Raw genomic sequence first — 17,500 nt, forward strand, 5'->3', positions numbered from 1 at the left:
AAAAAGCAAAATTTACCAAGCGTAGGATTGTTCACCCTTTCAAGGGAACGTGAGCTGGGTTTAGACCGTCGTGAGACAGGTTAGTTTTACCCTACTGGTGTGCATTGTTTGTCGCTATCTTAACGGAATTCCTGTGCAGTACGAGAGGAACCACAGGTACGGACCACTGGCTCAATACTAGTTCGAACGGACTATGGTATGACGCTACGTCCGCTGGATTATGCCTGAACGCCTCTAAGGTCGTATCCAATCCGAGCTGATAGCGCTTCTTATACCCATTAGGTGGTCGTAAGCTAGCGGGCCTAACAACCCTCCGAGAACCGTCCGTGCTGTCCATTGGCACACTGGCGTCTCATCCCCGCTTACTACTAGGCCGCAAAGGGCGGGTTCGCGCTGCACGTGTTAGTACCATACATGTTGGGAACACCGGTGGACGAGCTTGCCGACTGTGGATATCACTAGTTTCGACACCTACGACCGCCCGCAAACGACGGGACTACAGGCTGGGAGCTTCAAGTTGTAGAGATGCGTTCGCATCGATCCTCTCAGGCGACCCATGCTTGGTGGTTAGTGCTTGCGCGTGCGCGCCCCGTGTGTGCTGGAATTGGCCAACCAGTGCACATTGGTGGTGCGTACCGTGACTTGCACCATGTGACGAGAGTGTTGAAGAACACTGTGTGGTGACTCTATGCCTATGTGATGGGGTGCTTGTAACACACGACCGAACCGACGGCTCGTTGGATGGTCACGACAGTGTGGTGCAGGTGCGCCCATGTGTAACGAATACATTGAGTGCCGTTGGAGGTTAGCGGTTGGTTGGTTGCATGCTACAACTTCGCGTTGTACATGGGCTGGCCGCTGCGCTTCCTTCGGGTTGCCACTTGATGTTGATAGGGTTGATGTATTGTGTTCGTTGACTTTTGGTTCATTCCAAAAGTCTTCGGACTTAGATAATTTTACAAGTGTCGGCGCTCTCGGACCGAAAATAAGAAGACAACTAAGAAGAAAAAGAGAAAGAAGCTAATAGTGGAAAGTATTCTTCTTCAAAGAAGGAACAAAAATTTTACAAGTGTTGAAAAATTTCCTAAGTCCAAAAAATTTTCTAAGTCCAGAAAATTTTCTAAGTCCCACAAAATGGAACATGATGAAGAAGATACAGAAGTTGAAAATTTTTCTAAGTCCAAAAAATTTTCTAAGTCCAGAAAATTTTCTAAGTCCAAAGTGTTGGAACAATTTCCAAAGGCCCATAGGTTGCACTGAATTTTCCTAAGTTGGCCACAAGTACCCATGAGGTATCGAGAAGGTTCACCCGAAGGACATAATATGTCCCAAAGTACCGATAGAGTACCCACAAATAGCACCGCGTTGGCCTTAGTTGGCCAAAAGTACCGATAGAGTACCCACAAGTAGCACTGAGTTGGCCTAAGTTGGCCAAAAGTACCGATAGAGTACCCACAAGAAGCACTGAGTTGGCCTAAGTTGGCCAAAAGTACCGATAGAGTACCCACAAATAGCACCCAGTTGGCCTAAGTTGGCCAAAAGTACCGATAGAGCACCCACAAGTAGCACTGAGTTGGCCTAAGTTGGCCAAAAGTACCGATAGAGTACCCACAAATAGCACCCAATTGGCCTAAGATGGCCAAAAGTACCGATAGAGTACCCACAAGAAGCACTGAGTTGGCCTAAGTTGGCCAAAAGTACCGATAGAGTACCCACAAATAGCACCGAGTGGGCCTAACATGGCCAAAAGTACCGATAGAGCACCCACATATAGCACCGAATGGGCCTAACATGGCCAAAAGTACCGATAGAGCACCCAAAAGTAGCACCCAATTGGCCTATGTTGGCCAAAAGTACCGATAGAGTACCCACAAATAGCACCCAGTTGGCCTAAGTTGGCCAAAAGTACCGCCAAGTAGCACCATAGAGGCCCGAGTAGAGCGAAATGTGGGCCAAATTGAACATTTGAAAATTTTTACAAGTCCAGAAAATTTTCTAAGTCCAGAAAATTTTCTAAGTCCAAAGAGTTGGACAAATTTCCTTAGGCCCAAAGGTTGCACTGAATGTTCCTAAGTTGGCCATCAGTACCCATGAAGTATAGCGAAGGTTCACCCGAAAGACACAATACGCCCTAAAGTACCCACAGAGTACCCACAAGTTGCACCCAATTGGCCTAAGTTGGCCAGAAGTACCGACAAGTACCACCATAGAAGCCCGAGTAGAGCGAAATGTGGGCCAAAGTACCGAGTAGTTGCCACAAATACCCAAATGGATACCAAAATGTGGTACCAAGTACCTAACTGTTGCAACAAATGCTAGCTTTCTGAGCAAAAGCTGTGGACCAATTTCGTAGAAGAACCGCCTAGGCGAAAAGGCAAAAATCGCCGAAGCTGGCCCGCTCGCAGAGCTCGCGGGCCAGGAGATACTCATAGGGCGATTTACTAGAGTGGGGAACTTGAGAATTTTTGTGTCCGAGACTTTGGGCAACTTCGCGGCCGCCCCCTTAAAGTAAAAGATTTTCTCTGGGTGCCTAAAATTCGCAATTCCCGCAAAGTCGGGAAGACGTTAAAGTTTTTGCCCAAAAAATGGCCATCGATTTAAGGTGATTTTCCAATAAGAAAATTTTTCCTAAGATGAATTTTTTCGAATATTTCCTAAACTAAGCGTCGGAACACATGGCCGTGGAGGAACTTTTGGTAGCTTTTGGCAAGGGCTATCGGATGAAATAATGCGAAAGGCCATCGGAGCGATATTGGATAAATGCGGGCCCATAAACGTACCTAAGAAGTGAAAATTGGTACCTTGCACGCAGGATGCAAGAAATGCTTGAGTGTTAACCATCATCGGTACCAAGTACCTAGGTTATATCGAGCGCGTAGATGGAAGTCGGTACCAAAGGGAAACCTTCCTAGGCTAGGTGCACGCAAGTGAGTATGGATCGATCAGTAGAAAGATGGGAAGCCATAGGAAACCTTCCTAGGCTAGGTGCACGCAAGTGAGTATGGATCGATCAGTAGAAAGATGGGAAGCCATAGGAAACCTTCCTAGGCTAGGTGCACGCAAGTGAGTATGGATCGATCAGTAGAAAGATGGGAAGCCATAGGAAACCTTCCTAGGCTAGGTGCACGCAAGTGAGTATGGATCGATCAGTAGAAAGATGGGAAGCCATAGGAAACCTTCCTAGGCTAGGTGCACGCAAGTGAGTATGGATCGATCAGTAGAAAGATGGGAAGCCATAGGAAACCTTCCTAGGCTAGGTGCACGCAAGTGAGTATGGATCGATCAGTAGAAAGATGGGAAGCCATAGGAAACCTTCCTAGGCTAGGTGCACGCAAGTGAGTATGGATCGATCAGTAGAAAGATGGGAAGCCCAAGGAAACCTTCCTAGGCTAGGTGCACGCAAGTGAGTATGGATCGATCAGTAGAAAGATGGGAAGCCATAGGAAACCTTCCTAGGCTAGGTGCACGCAAGTGAGTATGGATCGATCAGTAGAAAGATGGGAAGCCCAAGGAAACCTTCCTAGGCTAGGTGCACGCAAGTGAGTATGGATCGATCAGTAGAAAGATGGGAAGCCATAGGAAACCTTCCTAGGCTAGGTGCACGCAAGTGAGTATGGATCGATCAGTAGAAAGATGGGAAGCCATAGGAAACCTTCCTAGGCTAGGTGCACGCAAGTGAGTATGGATCGATCAGTAGAAATATGGGAAGCCATAGGAAACCTTCCTAGGCTAGGTGCACGCAAGTGAGTATGGATCGATCAGTAGAAAGATGGGAAGCCATAGGAAACCTTCCTAGGCTAGGTGCACGCAAGTGAGTATGGATCGATCAGTAGAAAGATGGGAAGCCCAAGGAAACCTTCCTAGGCTAGGTGCACGCAAGTGAGTATGGATCGATCAGTAGAAAGATGGGAAGCCCAAGGAAACCTTCCTAGGCTAGGTGCACGCAAGTGAGTATGGATCGATCAGTAGAAAGATGGGAAGCCCAAGGAAACCTTCCTAGGCTAGGTGCACGCAAGTGAGTATGGATCGATCAGTAGAAAGATGGGAAGCCCAAGGAAACCTTCCTAGGCTAGGTGCACGCAAGTGAGTATGGATCGATCAGTAGAAAGATGGGAAGCCATAGGAAACCTTCCTAGGCTAGGTGCACGCAAGTGAGTATGGATCGATCAGTAGAAAGATGGGAAGCCATAGGAAACCTTCCTAGGCTAGGTGCACGCAAGTGAGTATGGATCGATCAGTAGAAAGATGGGAAGCCATAGGAAACCTTCCTAGGCTAGGTGCACGCAAGTGAGTATGGATCGATCAGTAGAAAGATGGGAAGCCATAGGAAACCTTCCTAGGCTAGGTGCACGCAAGTGAGTATGGATCGATCAGTAGAAAGTGGGAAGCCCAGTACCAAATGCCCTAGTGAAGACCGTAAACGAATATCATGAACCGATAAGGAGCACCAAATGCCCTAGTGAAGACCGTAAACGAATATCATGAACCGATAAGGAGCACCAAATGCCCTAGTGAAGACCGTAAACGAATATCATGAACCGATAAGGAGCACCAAATGCCCTAGTGAAGACCGTAAACGAATATCATGAACCGATAAGGAGCACCAAATGCCCTAGTGAAGACCGTAAACGAATATCATGAACCGAGAAGTAGCAACGAATGCCTGAAAAAGTACCAAGTCCTCGGTATAGAGTAACGAGAGTTAACCGCCGTGATGTATGCAATGTGGGCAGCCATTGCATGGGTTCTGGACTTGGTTCGCGAATAACTTTTTTGCTAGACATCGGACAAAGTTGACGTGGAAGAACGAAATGTAGCATTTGATGCCACCTATCCAAAACTTTTTCAAGATTGAAGATCCGATCGATACAGCCTGAGTTATAGGCAAAAGTTGGTGCAAAAACGAGCATTTTTAATGGTGAAAAATCGGTACTCCTCGAATAGCTCCTGTTGGAAGCATCGGACCACATGGTCGTGGAGGAACATATTGTAGCGCGCGGTGTCAAGTATCGACACCCAAAACCGCATGTCCGATGGACGGAAAATGACCAAGTTATAGTGAAAACTTGGTTGCACCAAATTCCCGAAGAAGTGCAACGAGAAGGTGAATGCGATGGTTGTTCGTCGAATAGCTCCGGCCACAGACATGGTAGCGATTAGTGGTGCATGGAAGAAATCTAGCCACAAGTGCCATCTACCCATGGCCAGAAGAAAGTGTGGCCATATCTTGGATACCGGCGGAGCTATGGGGCAAATATGGGCCAAAAATGGTGCAAGTTGGACCAAAAATCCGAAAAAGTACCTAGGTAAATGCGATGGTTGTTCGTCGAATAGCTCCGGCCACAGACATGGTAGCGATTAGTGGTGCATGGAAGAAATCTAGCCACAAGTGCCATCTACCCATGGCCAGAAGAAAGTGTGGCCATATCTTGGATACCGGCGGAGCTATGGGGCAAATATGGGCCAAAAATGGTGCAAGTTGGACCAAAAATCCGACCAAGTGCGCGAGGCGCTTTCGTGAATAGCTCCGGCCACAGACATGGTAGCGATTAGTGGTGCATGGAAGAAATCTAGCCACAAGTGCCATCTACCCATGGCCAGAAGAAAGTGTGGCGCTATCTTGGATACCGGCGGAGCTATGGGGCAAATATGGGCCAAAAATGGTGAAGTTGGACCAAAAATCCGACCAAGTGCGCGAGGCGCTTTCGTGAATAGCTCCGGCCACAGACATGGTAGCGATTAGTGGTGCATGGAAGAAATCTAGCCACAAGTGCCATCTAGCCATGGCCAGAAGAAAGTGTGGCCATATCTTGGATACCGGCGGAGCTATGGGGCAAATATGGGCCAAAAATGGTGCAAGTTGGACCAAAAATCCGAAAAAGTACCTAGGTAAATGCGATGGTTGTTCGTCGAATAGCTCCGGCCACAGACATGGTAGCGATTAGTGGTGCATGGAAGAAATCTAGCCACAAGTGCCATCTACCCATGGCCAGAAGAAAGTGTGGCCATATCTTGGATACCGGCGGAGCTATGGGGCAAATATGGGCCAAAAATGGTGCAAGTTGGACCAAAAATCCGACCAAGTGCGCGAGGCGCTTTCGTGAATAGCTCCGGCCACAGACATGGTAGCGATTAGTGGTGCATGGAAGAAATCTAGCCACAAGTGCCATCTACCCATGGCCAGAAGAAAGTGTGGCGCTATCTTGGATACCGGCGGAGCTATGGGGCAAATATGGGCCAAAAATGGTGAAGTTGGACCAAAAATCCGACCAAGTGCGCGAGGCGCTTTCGTGAATAGCTCCGGCCACAGACATGGTAGCGATTAGTGGTGCATGGAAGAAATCTAGCCACAAGTGCCATCTAGCCATGGCCAGAAGAAAGTGTGGCCATATCTTGGATACCGGCGGAGCTATGGGGCAAATATGGGCCAAAAATGGTGCAAGTTGGACCAAAAATCCGAAAAAGTACCTAGGTAAATGCGATGGTTGTTCGTCGAATAGCTCCGGCCACAGACATGGTAGCGATTAGTGGTGCATGGAAGAAATCTAGCCACAAGTGCCATCTACCCATGGCCAGAAGAAAGTGTGGCGCTATCTTGGATACCGGCGGAGCTATGGGGCAAATATGGGCCAAAAATGGTGAAGTTGGACCAAAAATCCGACCAAGTGCGCGAGGCGCTTTCGTGAATAGCTCCGGCCACAGACATGGTAGCGATTAGTGGTGCATGGAAGAAATCTAGCCACAAGTGCCATCTACCCATGGCCAGAAGAAAGTGTGGCCATATCTTGGATACCGGCGGAGCTATGGGGCAAATATGGGCCAAAAATGGTGCAAGTTGGACCAAAAATCCGAAAAAGTACCTAGGTAAATGCGATGGTTGTTCGTCGAATAGCTCCGGCCAGAGACATGGCAGCGATTAGTGGTGCATGGAAGAAATCTAGCCACAAGTGCCATCTACCCATGGCCAGAAGAAAGTGTGGCCATATCTTGGATACCGGCGGAGCTATGGGGCAAATATGGGCCAAAAATGGTGCAAGTTGGACCAAAAATCCGACCAAGTGCGCGAGGCGCTTTCGTGAATAGCTCCGGCCACAGACATGGTAGCGATTAGTGGTGCATGGAAGAAATCTAGCCGCAAGTGCCATCTACCCATGGCCAGAAGAAAGTGTGGCCATATCTTGGATACCGGCGGAGCTATGGGGCAAATATGGGCCAAAAATGGGTAAAATTGTACGGTCCAAAGCCAAGGGTAAATTTTTTTATTCCTCTAATAACTTCTAGCACAGACATTGAATCGGTTGGTGATGTATGGATGAAATGTAGCAAACAGTTGGAACTACCCATAAAATCTTAAAGATTGACGATCCAATGTATAGAACCGGAGTAATGTGCGATACTTGGTGAAAAATCGAGTGAAAAATTAGCTATAAACTGTTTTTGGCCCATAACTCGAATACTAGACATCGGAAGGGGGGGTCGTAGAACGATTTTTTGTTGCCCTATCGATTCCCTATCGAACGAGCAAAAGTTGTTTTTTTGACCAAAAAGTACCCCCACTCTAGTAAAATTGGCCTGATTTTACTAGTCCCCGGTACCCGTACAGGCAAAATGAGCAAAATGCTCAAGTATGAATGGTTTTTGGCCCATAACTCGAATACTAGACGTCGCAGGGGGGTGTCGTGGAACAATTTTTGGTAGCCCTTGAAATTATCTATCGAATGACATATACTTGATTTTTGGCCAAAAAGTTCCCTAGACTAGTAAAAATCGCATCATTTTACTAGAGTCGGGTACCCTGGACGAAAAACCGCTATAGTTGCGGTTTTTGGCTAATAACTCGAATACTAGACGTCGCAGGGGGGTGTCGTGGAACAATTTTTGGTAGCCCTTGAAATTATCTATCGAATGACATATACTTGATTTTTGGCCAAAAAGTTCCCTAGACTAGTAAAAATCGCATCATTTTACTAGAGTCGGGTACCCTGGACGAAAAACCGCTATAATTGCGGTTTTTGGCTAATAACTCGAATACTAGACGTCGCAGGGGGGTGTCGTGGAACAATTTTTGGTAGCCCTTGAAATTATCTATCGATTGACATATACTTGATTTTTTGGCCAAAAAGTTCCCTAGACTAGTAAAAATCGCATCATTTTACTAGAGTCGGGTACCCTGGACGAAAAACCGCTATAATTGCGGTTTTTGGCTAATAACTCGAATACTAGACGTCGCAGGGGGGTGTCGTGGAACAATTTTTGGTAGCCCTTGAAATTATCTATCGAATGACATATACTTGATTTTTGGCCAAAAAGTTCCCTAGACTAGTAAAAATCGCATCATTTTACTAGAGTCGGGTACCCTGGACGAAAAACCGCTATAGTTGCGGTTTTTGGCTAATAACTCGAATACTAGGCGTCGGAGGGGGGTGCCGTAGAACAATTTTTGGTAGCCCTTGAAATTATCTATCGAATGACATATACTTGATTTTTTGACCAAAAAGTTCCTAGACTGGTAAAAATCGCATCATTTTACTAGAGTCGGGTACCCTGTACGAAAAACCGCTATAGTTGCGGTTTTTGGCCAATAACTCGAATACTAGACGTCGGAGGGGGGTGCCGTAGAACAATTTTTTGTAGCCCTTGAAATTACCTTTCGAATGATATATAGTGGTTTTTTGGTCAAAAAGTGACCCCGAGACTAGTAACCCTCCATACACAAAACCGCCTAAAAAGTTTTGGTTTTGCAAAATTTTGAAAAGTGCGTCAAAAAAATTTTTTCAAAAAGTACCAAATCGTGATCAGAACTCACTATAGACCATAAAAAGTGAAATCCGATGGTCATTTGCAACACTTGGTCAATCGAGAAAAATTTCACTTTTTTACTAGAGTCGGGTACCCTGAACGAAAAATCGCTCAAGTAATGGTTTTTGGCCAATAACTCGAATACTAGACGTCGGAAGGGGGTGTCGTAGAACAATTTTTTGTAGCCCTTGAAATTACCTTTCGAATGATATATAGTGGTTTTTTGGTCAAACAGTGACCCCGAGACTAGTAACCCTCCATACACAAAACCGCCTACAAAAACTTTGTTTTGAAAAATTTTGAAAAGTTCAAAAAAATTTTTTTTTCAAAAACTACTAAAACGTGATAAGAACTTACTATAGACCATAAAAAGTGATATCCGATGATAATTTGCAAAAGTTGGTAACTAGTAAAAAATTTCACTTTTTTACTAGAGTCGGTGCAACGAGAAAAAAAAAGTCCGTGATGGAGAAAAATGGCACGTTTTCCACGCCTGTACGCTTTCGTTTACTATATAGGGGGTAGGTGAGCCAGAAGCATGAATTTGACTGAGTACGTATCTTTATGAATTGGGCCCTTCTAAATCGATTGAGACTACCCCCAGGACGATCGGACGACTGCTTCTGGCTCAAAATGTGGTTTTTAGATTTTGATCGTCAATTATGAGAGAAAAAATCGATTAGAAGTAAAGATACGAAATGCTTGGTCTAAGTTGGGAAACGACTTCGGATATTTGTTGGACGTTGTCGTAGAAGGTCCGAGGACCAAGGAAAAGTGATTTCCAAGTGGATTTATGCACTATTAGTCGATGGTAAGATGTGAAATTAGTAGAACTTACCATACAGTTTGCGAAGTTGAAGCAATCGGTTGGTGAATATGGTACTGTCTGTCCAATTTGGTGGTTCGGAATGAGTGAAACGATGTTGATGATGGATAGACGTTCCGATTGCCCCCGATCGGGGAACATATAGTGGTCTTTAAGGTCCAAGTACCTATGTTTTGGTAAGCAGAACTGAGAGTTAAAGGATGAAAGTCGGCCATTCCTAATATCATCCTATCGGTGGTTCGCGAGTTGTTTGAGGACCGGAGCAGCTCGCGATGAAACGGTCCTAGGGTATTGGTTATCCATCCAAGGAAGAGTAAATGCGATCCTAGATGTGTGTCGTTGGCCGTTCTACCGGTATCGCCTATCGATGAGATATCGACGGGCATGCCTTACTCGAAAGTTGAATTCTAGGATCGATGGTCAAACAGACCTATGAGCGATAAACCAAACTGAACACGTATTGATGTCGGCTTTTCCTATCATTTGATGCCGCAGGTTGTTTAGGGACCGGAGCAACTTGCGGCCGAGACGGTCCCCGGGGGTTTCTTTCTCCAAGGAGTGGAAACTATTAAGCAAGAGTTGTAGCAAGATACGATCCTCTGATGTGTCGTTGGCCGTTCATGCGGTATCGCCTGTCGATGAGATATCGATGGGCATGCCTTACTCTACCGACCTTCTAATTGAGAGTATTAATCAGGGATCGATGGTCAAACAAGACCAATGAGCGATAAACCAAACTGAACACGTATTGATGTCGGCATTTCCTATCATTTGTCGCAGGTTGTTTAGGGACCGGAGCAGCTTGCGACCGAGACGGTCCCCGGGGGTTTCTTTCTCCAAGGAGAAGAAACGATTAAGCAAAAGTTGTAGCAAGATACGATCCTCTGATGTGTCGTTGGCCGTTCAAGCGGTATCGCCTGTCGATGAGATATCGATGGGCATGCCTTACTCTCCCGACTGGATTACTGAGAGTTTAATCAGGGATCGATGGTCAAACAGACCAATGAGCGATAAACCAAACTGAACACATATTGATGTCGGCATTTCCTATCATTTGTCGCAGGTTGTTTAGGGACCGGAGCAGCTTGCGACCGAGACGGTCCCCGGGGGTTTCTTTCTCTAAGGAGTGGAAACGATTAAGCAAAAGTCGTAGCAATAATCGATCACCTGATGTGTCGTTGGCCGTTCTTGCGGTATCGCCTGTCGATGAGATATCGATGGGCATGCCTTACTCTCCTGACTGTTTAATTGAGAGTTATAATCAGGGATCGATGGTCAAAAAGACCTATGAGCGATAAACCAAACTGAACACGTATTGATGTCGGCATTTCCTATCATTTGTCGCAGGTTGTTTGGGGACCGGAGCAGCTTGCGACCGAGACGGTCCCTTCCCGAAAGATGGTGAACCGAGTCGTCTGGCGTAAAAACCGGACGACTCGAAAGGGCTTGACCCTTTCAAGTGAGCGATAATCACATTCTACGCTCAGTTCGACAGCTACAAGGCAATCACTCGCTATGTTCAGAGCTAATACATGCAACATGCCGGCATTGTTTCCACCGACGCATGGATTCAAGACTGGTGCACTTATTAGTTAAACCGTTCGCCTCCGGGTGTTTCGAGTTCAAGTCTGGATGAGGATTGATCTTGCTGGTAATAGCTTGAGCCCCTGAATAAGGGGTCGAAGCGTACATCTTGAGACCATGTACAACATATTACCAAATCGGCACCATGGGTTCGGGTGCAAGTGATGTAACCGTGAAAGATGTTGAGCAGCCCAACATCGGTTTACACACGCATAATAGGAAGGCAGCGCTGTCGACTGGTCAGTCGTGTAAGAAGTGTGCATTATCGATCACAAATATATTGGTGATCTGTAGGTTGCGCATACACCATGCCCGGTGTAAAGTGCCGTGGTCCCCCCCGGGGGGCTGCATCAAACCGTTCGCCACGCGAACTACCCAATGGAACGAACTCGATGCATTTAATAAGAAGAAGAGATGATAATGAAACACGGTCGATTAAAGAGTTGAAAACGTTGAAATACCTATAAGCAAGTCTTAAGTTGGTGGTGACCGTTACGCCCCAACAAATTGGTGCCTTACCCTACACCAAAGAGCCATTCAACATGGTTCAAGTGAGCGATAATCACGCTCTACGCTCAGTATGACAGCTGCAAGGCAATCACTCGCTAAGTTCAGAGCTAATACATGCAACACGCCGGCATTGTTTCCACCGACGCATGGATTCAAGACTGGTGCACTTATTAGTTAAACCGTTCGCCTGCGGGTGTTTCGAGTTCAAGTCTGGATGAGGATTGTTCTTGCTGGTAATAGCTTGAGCCCCTGAATAAGGGGCCGAAGCGTACATCTTGAGAGTAAATGTACAACATATTACCAAATCGGCACCGTGGGTTCTGGTGCAAGTGATGTAACCATGAAAGATGTTGAGCAGCCCAACATCGGTTTACACACGCATAAGGGGTTTATTGTTATCTGTAGGTTGCGCATACACCATACCCGGTGTAAAGTGCCGTGGTCCCCCAGGGGGCTGCATCAAAACGTTCGCCATGCGAACTACCCAATGGAACGAACTCGATGTATTGAAAGAGATGAACAATTAATAGCGAGAATAGGGGCCCGGAAGCAATTCCGCGGCCCTACGGTCGATTCAAGAGTTGAAACGTTGTACAATCGTGGATAGCACCTAGTGCTAATATGGTGAGAGATAATGTGTGAGGAAATTTAGTTTCCTAAAGTTTAGTTAGTGGTTTCCGTTGTGCCCTAACAAACTTAAAGTTGGTGGTGACCGTTACACCCCAACAAATTGGTGCCTTACCCAACACCAAAGAGCCATTCCATATGGTTCTAGAGAGAGAGAGTTGTGTGGAAATTTATTTCCCACTAAGCGAGTGTGTGTCTGTAGTGGAACGAATTCTGGTTGATCCTACCAGTAATATACGCTTGTCTCAAAGGTTAAGCCATGCATGTCTAAGTACAAACATAAATGAATGTGAAACCGCATAAGGCTCAGTATAACAGCTATAATTCACAAGATCATCCTACCACTAGTTACTTGGATAACTGTGGAAAATCCAGAGCTAATACATGCAACATGCCGGGACTGTTGCCCTCGCGGGTAGCTGAACTGGTGCACTTATTAGTTAAACCAATCGCCTCCGGGCGGCTTGAGTTGAAGTCTGGATAAGGACGCAGATCGTATGGTCGCTTGTCGACTGACGACAGATCTTTCAAATGTCTGCCCTATCAACTATTGATGGTAGTGTAGAGGACTACCATGGTTGCGACGGGTAACGGGGAATCAGGGTTCGATTCCGGAGAGGGAGCCTGAGAAATGGCTACCACATCCAAGGAAGGCAGCAGGCGCGTAAATTACCCAATCCCAGTACGGGGAGGTAGTGACGAGAAATAACAATATGGACCTCTCTAACGATGGTCCATAATTGGAATGAGTTGAGTATAAATCCTTCAACAAGGATCAAGTGGAGGGCAAGTCTGGTGCCAGCAGCCGCGGTAATTCCAGCTCCACTAGCGTATATTAAAGTTGTTGCGGTTAAAACGTTCGAAGTTGATTGCCCGTCCAGACACGTGACCGCCACGGGCGCCCGGTTACACGCCGGGGCCGTTCGTGCGCGCGCTCACGGCTGCGACTCACAATGGTGTACTTGGGCGTTACTCTGTGAACGAGTACCGTGCTACCGGTTAACTCCGGCACGGGCTCCTCATGGTGCTCAAGATACTCACATTTACCTTGAACAAATTAGAGTGCTCAAAGCAGGCTAAGACAAAGCGTCCGGCCCCCCCGTGGGGTTGGCGTTGGCCGAGAATAATCTTGCATGGAATAATGGAATATGACCTCGGTTTATACGATTTCGTTGGTTTGTCAGAAACCTAGAGGTAATGATTAACAGAAGTAGTTGGGGGCATTGGTATTACGGCGCGAGAGGTGAAATTCGTAGACCGTCGTAGGACCAACTGAAGCGAAAGCGTTTGCCATGGATGCTTTCTTTAATCAAGAACGAAAGTTAGAGGATCGAAGGCGATTAGATACCGCCCTAGTTCTAACCGTAAACGATGCCAATTAGCAATTGGGAGACGCTACCCCTATTCGGTGCTCTCAGTCGCTTCCGGGAAACCAAAATCGGGTTCCGGGGGAAGTATGGTTGCAAAGTTGAAACTTAAAGGAATTGACGGAAGGGCACCACAAGAAGTGGAGCTTGCGGCTTAATTTGACTCAACACGGGAAAATTTACCAGGTCCAAACTTATCGAGGTAAGACAGATTGATAGCTCTTTCTCAAATTTAAGGGTAGTGGTGCATGGCCGTTCTTAGTTCGTGGAATGATTTGTCTGGTTAATTCCGATAACGAACGTGACTCAAACATGCTAACTAGAACGCTGTCAGCAGTGCGCCTCCGGGCGCACCTGACGTTACAGCCGGGCGGCGCCTTCACGGGCGGTCGTCGGCTACGTTTGCCCTGCTTAGCGGGACAACTTGTGTTTAGCAAGCTGAGAATGAGCGATAACAGGTCCGTGATGCCCTTAGATGTTCTGGGCTGCACGCGTGCTACAATGTGGGTCGCAGCGTGTTCTCGCCAATAGGCGCCCCCATTCCGAGAGGAACGGGAAATCACTAAAATGCCCATCTAGTCGGGATTGGGGACTGCAACGGTCCCCATGAACCTGGAATTTCTAGTAAGCACTAGTCATTAGCTAGTGCTGATTACGTCCCTGCCCTTTGTACACACCGCCCGTCGCTACTACCGATGGATTATTTAGTGAGGTTTCTGGAGGCTTACCTTCCGCGGTTCCTTCGTGAGCTGCAGCTGGCATGGCTGAAGTTGACCGAACTTGATGATTTAGAGGAAGTAAAAGTCGTAACAAGGTTTCCGTAGGTGAACCTGCGGAAGGATCATTACTGATGATCGTCCGCGAGTGACCAACCATGGGCTGCCTTCGGTGTAGCTCGGTCGCTCGCTTGCTATGTGTCAGAATTTGTTGAAAGCCAACTCGTTCGTTGTACACTTTGATGGGTGACCATCACTGTGTCTCCGTGCCGAGCTAGATCTCCCCTAGCCGTAAGGCACTTGAACGCCCCTTCGACGACGAGTTGCATGTGTGTGGTATGTGTCAGAATCTGGTGAAGCTTTCTGCATGTGATGTGCCTTGTGTGGATCCGTGGCCATTGCATTGTGTCTGGTGCTTAGATACCCAGACACTTAGAACGCTTGCGCGGAAAGCAAACTCGATCGTTGTACACTTTGATGGGTGACCATCACTGTGTCTCCGTGCCGTGCTAGATCCCCCCTAGCCGTAAGGCACTTTGAACGCCCCTTCGACGACGAGTTACAAGAGTGTGGTATGTGTCAGAATCTGGTGAAGCTTTCTGCATGTGATGTGCCTTGTGTGGATCCGTGGCCATTGCATTGTGTCTGGTGTGTAGGTACCCAGACACTTAGAACGCTTGCGCGGAAAGCAAACTCGATCGTTGTACACTTTGATGGGCAACCATCACTGTGTCTCCGTGCCGTGCTAGATCTCCCCTAGCCGTAAGGCACTTTGAACGCCCCTTCGACGACGAGTTACAAGAGTGTGGTATGTGTCATAATCTGGTGAAGCTTTCTGCATGTGATGTGCCTTGTGTGGATCCATGGCCATTGCATTGTGTCTGGTGTGTAGGTACCCAGACACTTAAGCAAACTCGATCGTTGTACACTTTGATGGGCGAGCATCACTGTGTCTCCGTGCCGTGTAAGAGCTCCCCTGGCCATCAGGCACTTGAAAGGTCCTTGGACGACGAGTTACAATAGTGGTGTGTTAGATACGTCAGATTACGGTGTCTACTACTGTGCAATACGTATCCGGCTACGGCACGGAACGAACGGGAACTGTGGTGCAGACAAACAAGAGTTAAGCCTATTAGTCATTAACTCTAAGGACGGGGCCATGGGGCGGTACACAAAGGATACGGATGAGCGAGTATGCAGGCCCAATACTCAATAGCTCGATCCGATCCAAGCACATGAGTTGACTGCGGCGTCAGGTTAACCAATGTGCTAGATTCTATTTGGCCAGTAGAATCTTGTGTCTTATGCGATTTGATACCAAGACACCAGAACGAAAGTTAGTTGAAGAGTTATTAAACTCTTATGAAGTATGGTTGTGCAATCACAACTTATGACTTTAACCTATAAAGTGGATATGGACTTGCAATTATAACATGGAATCTCTACACACCCCATGAGCTCGATCCAATCCACGCACACGAGTTGCCTGAGTAGCGACAGGTATACCGATGTGCAATACGTATCCGGCCACGGCACGGAACGAACGGGAACTGTGGTGCAGACATACAAAGAGTTAAGCCTACTAGTCATTAACTCTAAGGACGGGGCCATGGGGCGGTACGCAAAGGATACGGATGAGCGAGTATGCAGGCCCAATACTCAATAGCTCGATCCGATCCAAGCACATGAGTTGACTGCGGCGCCAGGTTAACCAATGTGCTAGATTCTATTTGGCCAGTAGAATCTTGTGTCTTACGCGATTTGATACCAAGACACCAGAACGAAAGTTAGTTGAAGAGTGATTAAACTCTTATGAAGAATGGTTGTGCAATCACAACTTATGACTTTAACCTATAAAGTGGATATGGACTATCAATTATAACATGGGGCACACACCATGTTCTCGATCCAATCCACGCACACGAGTTGCCTGAGTAGCGACAGGTATACCGATGTGCAATACGTATCCGGCCATAGGCACGGAACGAACAGGAACTGTGGTGCAGACATACAAGGGCCATGGGGCGGTACGCAAAGGATACGGATGAGCGAGTATGCAGGCCCAATACTCAATAGCTCGATCCGATCCAAGCACATGAGTTGACTGCGGCGCCAGGTTAACCGATGTGCTAAGAGAGTTGTTCCTGGGCCTTCAAAGTGACTTCAAAACTATCTTAGCGAATGGTGGCCATGGGCGTAGACATGAGCCACAAGTCACAAGGCCTGGGACTATTGGGTAATAAAGACAACTTAGTCAGAAAGTTAGTCTTTGGACGTACCACCGGGATTGTGTTACATTGGGAACCTTACTATAAAACCCTAGGCAGGGGATCACTCGGCTCATGGATCGATGAAGACCGCAGCTAAATGCGCGTCACAATGTGAACTGCAGGACACATGAACACCGATAAGTTGAACGCATATTGCGCGTCGGACGATTAAACCCGGCCGATGCACACATTCTTGAGTGCCTATCAATTCCTTGATATACAACAAACCAAACTTCAGGGTGGAGCGTGCCACAATAGAACACTATGGCGAGCAGCCCGTCTAGTGTCGTGGGGGAAACACGCTTCCACACTGTGCATAATGGCGTGCTCGGGACCTTTGTTGGGACCGCAGGGCGCTGAAAGTAAAGGGGTGAACCGCATAAATCGCACGCACGTAAACGCGCACACACACAAATAGAGTGAGACGTATCGTAGGATACCGCTAAGAGTACGTTGTGAAACATGGGGAAATTCAATCGAAAACCTCTTTGATGTCCAAGAATTCGTTGACCGTATCCGTCGTAATACTGGATCAACGTGCTTGGGGGAAAACGTCAAAGGGTTTTATAATAGTGGTGCATGATTAACCCATCGATGCCCGAGGGGAACATGTTGTCCAATACAATAGTGGTGCAGTTGGCTCGACATGCTCGGGGGGAGACATCGTGGGTCCAAGTCGACCAAGTCGACCGAGAGTTGTTGTTGAGAGATCGAATCAAAACGATGCCGAGCGGAACTCGTTGTCCTTATTGGAGTGATATTCGGACAACGTGCTCGGGGGGGCCATCGTTGATTCAAAAA

The 17,500-nt window shown here is 47.2% G+C and overlaps 1 non-coding gene across 1 annotated transcript; it reads left to right on the plus strand.

Moving 5' to 3' along the window:
* Positions 1-16,744: 16,744 nt before the first annotated feature.
* LOC125773012 (5.8S ribosomal RNA) lies at positions 16,745-16,902 on the plus strand. Its single transcript, XR_007419827.1, has one exon. It is a non-coding gene; the product is annotated as a 5.8S ribosomal RNA (ribosomal RNA).
* The last annotated feature ends 598 nt before the right edge of the window (positions 16,903-17,500 follow it).

Source organism: Anopheles funestus (assembly GCF_943734845.2).
Source record: "Anopheles funestus chromosome X unlocalized genomic scaffold, idAnoFuneDA-416_04 X_unloc_175, whole genome shotgun sequence".
Classification (NCBI taxonomy): Eukaryota; Metazoa; Arthropoda; class Insecta; order Diptera; family Culicidae; genus Anopheles; species Anopheles funestus.